The following is a 9325-nucleotide window of genomic DNA, read 5'->3' on the forward strand; positions in this document are numbered from 1 at the left end:
CATTTTTTCATAAATTATTGACTCGTTTGGTTTGTAGGAAGAATTTTTCTTCTCAAAAAATAGTTTTTTAAAAAATAACTTCTAAAAAAATTATTTTTTAAAAATAAAATTTTGATATATTGAATTGATCATGAAAATGTGACTTAATATAAAATAGCTTATGTTTGGATGAACATATATTTTTTTTAAAAAAACTGTATAAAATACCTATTATACCCTTAGTAGATATAAAACCATATATTTTTACTCATAAACTTTATATAAATATAAATATTATATTTATATTAATATAAATATAACATTAATATATTATAATATAATATTAGACCATAATAATTTATTATATTAATATAATACTAATATATTAATATTACATTAATATAATATAAATATTTTAATATAATAAATTTATTAATATAGGTATAAATATAATATTATATTAATATTAATATTATATTAATATAAATATTAAAATAATATTAAAATATAATAAATATTAATATTATATTTATATAAATATTAAGATAATATTAATATAATATTATATTGCTGTTCAGTATTTTATTCTAACCATCAATTGATATTTTATGGATCTTAAATAAGTATTTTATCCAAAAAAAAGTACCATCACTTTTTATATTACGAAAAGTACCAAAATCCACCTTCTCTTTGGATTTTCACTTCTCATAGAATATGAGAAGTGACTTCTCATAGAAGTATTTTTTCTATTCTCTCTTCTCTTAAAATTTCAATCAAACAAGAGACACTCTCTCCACTTCTTAGGAAGTGCCTCTTCCTCCCTTCAATTTTCGTCAACTAAATCAGTCCTATAAATTTTCTTTGTATTTTCAGTTGCTGGTATTTTAACTGAAACTATAAAAACTAAAATGATGTATTAAACCTTTCCACTGAACTGATTACACACACACTTCAGCATAAGCCCTTTACTTTAAAAATGACTTTATCTTTTATTTTTATCTCTAGTTTTGTTTTCGACAAATTACAAGACTTTTTTTGTTTGTTTCTACATTTGCTTCATCCTCTACCCACGTTTTTCCACCATTAGCGTTGTAATAAAACCATAACAAGTCAGATGATATTTTTTTGCTAAAATAAATTGATACATACAATGATTTTTGGTTGGTGAACTTATTTATTTATTTAAAATTTATTTTACTATCATACATTAAAAAAAAAATTTATACAAACAGATCATCACATCATTTTAATGTATGTACAGCTCAGAAAATTAAAGTACAAAATATCTCGCTGGGTTCGAAAACAATCGTCACCTTGACATAAGGTCTAGTCTTTGGTGTACTTGGCAATAAAACATGCAGATCAATTCGTGGTGAATTTCACCTTTCGGAATACATGCTGGACAGGCATCGTGGTGGCATAACGTAGGGCTAAGCATGGGTTAGGTGGTGGTGATGTCAGCAGTGATGCCTCCTGCTATGGTTGGGAGTCTGGGAAGACGTCATCGTCTAGTTGAATGAGTGGATCAAAAGAAGAGCTAGCGTAATCTTTTTTCTCTTCTTCTTCATCTTTTAAGTTTGAGAGGGATTCTAGAAGGAGCCTTTTATACTCAATTTTGGATTTGACTGCTGTGAGCCTTGCACTTATCTTAGATTTCTGCTTCAAAAATCTTGCGGTAGAAGAATCCATAGCTGGTGGTCCTACAAAGAGTATCAGGCAAACCATTCAATAATTTTAGGCTTGATGACACGTTCTGGATTGACCTCAGCCGACCATTTAACTTTGAACCTTCTTTCTAAAGAAGGAGAAAAAAGTGGATTTTGAACAAATGTGTATTCTCAGGTGACTATCCAGGATTGAGCAAACTGAGAATAGAATTCAAAGAGAATAGAATATTATTGATTGCAAGAAGGGACAATGACCTTCTCTTGAAATAGATTAAAGCCCTCAATGACTACATAAGGGAGAATTTGAGGAATAGGCCCATAATAGTTCCACCAATTGCTGAACCAATATGAAAATTATTATTTTATACTAATTTTGAAGTAAAACAGCCAACAATATTTATATTGCAGATTCTGGTAAAGGAAGGTACTGCACCAGACCATAACATAATCCCAATAATTGAAGTATTGAGATGAATAATTTTATGAAAATCTTTTGAAATTTGAGAGATGATCTTCCCAAGTAGTAGATATTAAAATAGAAAGAATTTGAATAGTAGAATGAGTATAAATATTTGTATTACTTTTATCTCTATAATACTTAATAGTTATAGATTTTGTATCTAACAAAATAAATTTATAAATATTTTGAAATTTTTGGATATCTCTGGGTTGAAAATGCCAGTTTTGAGAAAAGATATTTTCAGCCACTATTTTAGGATCATTTATGAAATATTTATCTTTAATTATTACTATCGATTGAAGAATTTTTTTATCAAAGTATTGATAGAAGACTTTTTTGGGTGGAATAGCTTGGAGTGGCTTTGGGTCAAAAATTCCAAAAGCCATTTTATCTTTAAAAGAAACTATTTATAGATTTTGAGTAATTTTCTGCAACTGCTTTTTGAAATGCTTCTGTTTGAGCTAGGATTGCAAACTGATTTGGAGAAATGAAGAGTGGAGTGGAGAGGGATAATGTTTCTCTTTCTTTTTAGTCTTTTTCTTCTTGGGTAACTATTTCATACCATATTTTGAGTTCTAAGATTGAAGATTTGGTTGGACTTCGAATTTTGGAAGTGGTTGGCTTTGGGTTGGTTTTGGTTTATTTTGGATTAGTGGTTTGCTTTTTTGGGGCCATTTGGTGATCCCTGTAGATATTTGCAGGACAAAAAGTTAGGAAGGAAATTGTCAGTGCCTTTTTTGAATTCAATTTAAAATTTGAAAACAGATAAAATTGCTTGCTATCTCGCAAAAATTTATTTTGAAGCAAAATTTTTAACATCTTTTTATAAAATATATTTGGCAGACTTACAATCAACGCATAATAAAAATTTTTAACTTAGCAAATCAAATTGAAACTTTAAAATATATAGAACAATTATTAAAAATTTCTTTTTAATTGTTGAATAATTTTTTTAGATTTCATTCGAAGTTTCTAAATAAAATTAAACCAACTCTTCTTTGAAATTCCTAAGCTGTTTAAGGATACCTCCAAAACCTAAGTTTAAGGTATCGGTTTCTACTACCTTGGGTAAACTAAGATCTGCTAGGTTTAAACAAGATAGACTTTGAATTTGGCTTTTAATTGTTTTGACTGTCTTGGTTTGCATATCAATCCAAGGTGGAGGATTTTTCTTTAATCTGTCATAAGGGGTTTTGTAATTATTTTAAGGTCCTTATAGTAGTCGGCTATGTAGTTGAGGCTACCTAAGAAACTTTAGAGTTATTTCTTATTTGAGATTTGGTCAGAAAATTTGTTAGTAAATTTTAAGGACTTTTGGATTAGCCTTGTAGTTTCCTGAGAGATGTTATATCCTAAAAATCTAACTTGAGTTTTGAATAGTTCTATTTTGGGTTTTGACACAACTAAACCATTATTTATTATTTTCCTAGCAAATATTTCTAGATGCTTGAAGTGTTAATCTATTGTATTTGAAAATATTAAAATGTCGTCAATATAAGCTATTATAAATTTTGTGTATGATTTGAAATTTTTATTTATTATTCTTTAAAATTTTGATGGAGCATTTTTTAAGCCAAAAGGTATTACATTCTATTTGTATTGTCCGAATAAGACTGTAAATATAGTTTCGTACCTATCTTGCTCACTAATCTGGATCTGCCAATATCCAGATTTTAGATCAAATTTTGAAAATAATTTTGCATTTGTTATTCTTGATAGTAAATCTTTTTTATTGGGGATTAGATATCTGATCCATTTGAGAGCGGTATTTAGTAGCTTGTAATTTATTACAAGTCTTGGGACACCTCTTTCAAGCTCAGTTCTTTTTTTTTTTTGACATAAAAAGCTACACAGGACTAGAGTGATCTTGATGGTCTAATCAATTTTTTGGCTAACAAAAATTAAATTTCTTTTTAATGGTACTCTAACATTTTGGAATTTATTTGAATAGGTCTTCCCTTAGTTAGAGTTTTCTTTTCATCAAAAGATTCCTCATAAGGCAAATTTATCATATGTTTCTTTCTGCTCCAAAATATATTCGGCAACTCTAAGCAGTTTTCTTTCACCAATTTTTTTTGTAGTTTTTGAATGTTATCTTTTGTATTTGGATTTTGAAGTTGCTCTTCAGTTCTCTTGAAGCTAACTTCTTCCTTTAAATATTCTAATTGCTTTTGTTTTCTTTGAATTTGATTTATTGCATTGTCTTTTAATATTTGGAAGGCTTTGTAAAAAGGTGGGTTAATGAATTGCAAAACTAAATCTTGTCCTAGGAACTTTACTTTGATCCTTTCTTCATCTACATATAATGGTTTAATCACGTTTAAGAAGGATGTTTCTAAGACTACTAATTGGTTTAAATCTTTGACGAGAATGAACAGGGTTTTGATATACACATTATTGTTATAAACTAGAGTATTTGTTAGTTTGTATTTGATTTTGAGACTTAACCGCTAGCTAGCTATGCTTAACCTTTCTTGGATTTTCTCAAAGAATTTTGTGGAAATTAAACCTTCTTAAATATAATTTAAATCTGCTCCAGAATCGATCAGGGCTATAGTGTCCAGCCTGAAGTCATCTATCAGCAGAGTAATTTCAACATTCTATTTTTGAATCATTAGTTAGGAAATTACTTCAATAAAACTTGAAGTTTTTGGTTCTTTAGTTTTTTGAATGGATTGTTTTCCTTTGATGTTTTCAATTTGTGTTTTTATTTGAGCTATTTCTTTTTTGATTTTTTTTTTTGGAGATCTTGTAAGGTTTTTTTTTTTTTTTATGGAGTGTCAAACATTTTAAGTATATTACTTAAGGCATAAGTTTAAACTTCCTTTTCTTTATTCTCCTTTGTTAAAGAGGTTTTTAATTATAACAAATATTGTTTTTTGGTTTTGGATCTTGGACTTTGTCTATAAAGTCTAATAATAAATTTGTTCTTTTGTGATGACATAGATTTCTCCATCAAATGAATTCATGGCTTAGGTTGAATTTGACCCTGATTCATTGGCTGAGGTTTCTATGTCTAAATTTAATAGAAGGTTTTTTAGATTTTCTTTTATTAAATTTATTAAGTTTGATTCATCTAATTTTATATTATTTATTTTCTATTTCATTTTGTAATTTGTACTGTAATGTCCTGCTCTACCACATCTATAGCAGACTGGTTTCTTTATTAAGATTTTTTTCTTTTTTTGATAAGAAGTTTTTCTTTTTTTGAAAAATTTTGATTTTGGTTTTTCACATTGAAATTTGTAAAATTTTTGTTTATAACTCCTTGGTGGTTTCCACAGTGATTTGGGAGGTTTCTTATTTTGGCATTTCTTGCAAATTTTATGCCTTTTGAAGGGTTTCTGGGGTTTGCCTATAGGTTGCATTTCAAATTGTTCACAGAAAGTATCTAATTCCTTTCTGCTACTAATTTGCTCCTTTTTTAAATGTTGTTCAAGCTTCATCTCTATGTAGAGATTCAGCCCTTCTTTATTAATTATATTGATTAGGTCTCCATATATTAGGTTATCATATAGGATCCTACTATGATGTTGATTCCTAAGTTTGGTCCTAATTTTTTCAAAAAAGATTGTTGGCAATCCAACCAAAAACTTTTCTTTCCAAAATGGCTGGTTGCAATCTTCACGGGTAAGAACTCAAGTTAAAAAGATGTCCTTATACTATTTGAAATCTTGGAGTTTTTTGCATTTTCAATTTATTAAGATTTCAGATGACCTATTCCTAAATTTTGATGGGTCACCTACAAAGTGTTTGGCAATGGAGAAGACTAAGGTTGGGACTACATCTTGCATATCCTGACCATCTTCATCTTTGATTATTTAGCTATCTATGGTTTTCTTGAGTGCAGTTAAAATTTGATTTTTCTCATTGTTAGTGAGATAAAAATCCCACCAACCTTTGAGCTGGCCAGTGAATCCAGCAACTATAGCTTGGGCTATGGCATGATCTTGGGCTCTACCGTTAGTTTTATAAGCTGTGGCTATCATAGTCATTTTTTGAAGAATATTGAAGATATTGTACTCAAATAAGCCATCTATATTCTATTCATAGATTGCTAAGGCTAAGTATTGGTTTTAGATTAAAGATTTTTCTTCAAAGCTTAGATCTGGTATTGAAGGCCTGGACCAGTATAGTCTTTGTGGATTTGGACCATACTATTTTGAAGAACTAGCCCAACTTTTGATTTTGTTAATTTCTAATTTTGGATTCAAGGGTTCTGGACTGGGTACACTAGACTCAATTCAGATTCTTCATCTTGGATTTGGTTTGTGGACTGACTCTGACTATCTTCCTCCTGAATCAGTATAGAAATTGATTGCCTTCTATTGGATGGATATCTTCTTTCTGGAGTATCTAAAATATTATGAATTAATTCAAGGGTCTCTAATCTTTTGTTGACTTCTCCTAATAAATCTTTTTTTGAATTTATTCACTAAGTTTTTTAGACACTTCAAAGGGTTTGAATATTGGTGTTGTACTTGAGGATTTGATTTCTTGAGATTTTTCTTCAATTATTTTTTCTTCTGTTCTTATAAGTTGATCTCCTATTGTTTTGAGATTTTGATTTGTGAAATTATTTTGTTCAATTATATTTTTGATATCTCTGCCATTTATAGCTTCAGATGGATCGCTTTTGATTTTTAAAGGACTTGTATGTATATATATATATTCTTTCTATCACTCTACCTTTACCATCTTTCCATGAAATTAATTTTTTTTTAAACATATTTACTTCTTTTGTCTTATTATCCATTTTGAACCAATCAAAGAATCCAATATGGTCTTTGATTGAATTCATAAATGCATAATAACGGGATTGGATTTTATCTTTTTGAGTTTTGTTATATGTTTTAAAAAATTCTTCCCTCTTGATTTTGTTGTATTTAGCATAGAATTCTCTCCTAAGGAGATCTTTGCCTATGATGAATTCAGTATTGATAACATTGATTTTAGGATTTGAGAGTAGGTTGGAGACATGTTTGGAGACTCTACTTTGGTTGATTCTTGGTAGACAGGTTGAGGTATATTTGGCCTAGGGTTTACTTGGACCAAATTGACATCTATTGAGCAGCTTTGTCTTGATGGAGCAACAGAAAGAGTTGAGTTTGAAGGAATAGCTGGAGAATTTATTCTGCAACAATTACTTTTTTCTATCCTTATTCTATTGAATCAGATTGAAACATCATCTTCCTGTGTTGTGGTGATTGTTTCAAGTTGGCTATGTTCTTGCCTAATTACAGGAACTGACTTTCTAAGAAGTCAATTCTTAGAAGGTTGGACTTGTTCCCAAATTAAAATTCTTGGGACAAAAACATTGCCCTTAGTTGGGTCAGTTTGGAAATAATCTATTTGACCCAGGACTCTCTTATGTAGAGCCCCTATATGATCGAGGGTATTGATTGTTTTGAAATACATTCTAACTAAGACTGCTGCTAGGTAGGAACTAGACAACATTTTGAGATTGTGAAATTTGATTTCTAATTCCAAGGCTCTAAGAATGTTTCTATCTTTGATTTTGACAGTAAGGTCTGTATTATAGTTGCAATAGACCTGACCATCAAAAAAACTTGACTCTACCATTCCTAGGATTGAATCATGGTACTCTATAAACCTACCATCTTTAAGGCATATTAAAATTACACTATTGATGCCCCTACAGATTAGAGGTTTGACAACTATTTGAACTAAGCCTAGGTGGAGAAATTCATATCTGTTTTTGAGATTTAAAATTAATCCTTGGTTGATTAAGGGAATTAATTTATGTTATTTTGATATTGGGATTGTTTTTTCTATCATTTTGATTCATGAATCTGGTATTAACTAGTTGGTTTTGTAAATAGATTTGAGGGGTACTTTGGAAACTAACCATTGTTCTACTTTATATTTTGAGAGGTCTCCTACGTCCACGGAGGTACCTTCCCCCTAAAAGAAGAAGAAGTCAAAGAATTTCTAGATAAAAAAAATATCTTTGTAGAAATCTAAAATATCAATTGAATAATTATAGTATATTTTTGATCTGAGTAGCGCGAACTGACAACGACTTATGCCTAAAAGTCCAACAACAACACTATTTGACCTTAAATGGGCAACAAACAGCAATACGTCTTATGGTCAGAAGATCATCATGCAACACTACTTAAAGCAATAGATATATATACCTGATGCAAGAGATTGATACAAAGACAGAGCTAGATATCTAAAATTTCTAACACCGCTCTTCCCCTACGGAAAAGAAAACTTTCATGGCAATGACACACACACACACATACATATATATATACACACACACATATATACATATATATATGTCTGTGTGTATATACATATATATATATATATACACACACATATATTTGTATATATATAGATATACATATATATGTGTGTGTATATATATATACATACACACATATACATGTGTGTGTGCATCTATATATATACATGTGTGTACGCGCGTGTGTATATATATATATATATATATATATATATATATATATATATATATATATATATATATATATATATATATATATATATATATATATATATATCTGTGTGTGTACGTACGTACGTATGTATGTATGTATCTATCTATCTATCTACACACACATATATATATATATGTGTATGTATACATACATACATACATACATACATACATACATACATATACACACACACACACATGCATACATACATACATATATACATACATACATATACATATATATATGTATGTATGTATGAATGTATATACATATATACATACATATATATATATATATGTATATGTATGTATACATACATACATACATACATAGATATATTGTTAGGATTTGACGCCTCGAGATTCATCCCACATTGAGCCCACAGCGAGGTTCGCGGCGAAAAACGGAGTCCAACGAGACCAAGATCACCTGAAACGGAGCTCGGATGGAGGAGATACGAGCTTATGAAGTTGGCACGAGAATCGAGGCGGCGGAGGACCGCCGGCGACCGGCGGCGGGCGGCGGCGGCGCGGCCGCAGGCGGTGGCGAGCGGGACGCGCGACCCAGGCCCGCGCGGTGGGGGCCCGCGGCCCAGGCGGGCGCGCGGCCCAGGCGCGCGCAGGCCCGCGCGCAGGCGCGGCCCAGGCGGGCGCGCGGCCCAGGCCGGGCGCGCGGGCCGGCCCAGGCCAGCGGGCTGCTGGCCCCCTTGCCCCGGTCCACCGTGGACC

This window comes from Elaeis guineensis, chromosome 1, assembly GCF_000442705.2.
Source record: "Elaeis guineensis isolate ETL-2024a chromosome 1, EG11, whole genome shotgun sequence".
In the NCBI taxonomy this organism is placed as follows: Eukaryota; Viridiplantae; Streptophyta; class Magnoliopsida; order Arecales; family Arecaceae; genus Elaeis; species Elaeis guineensis.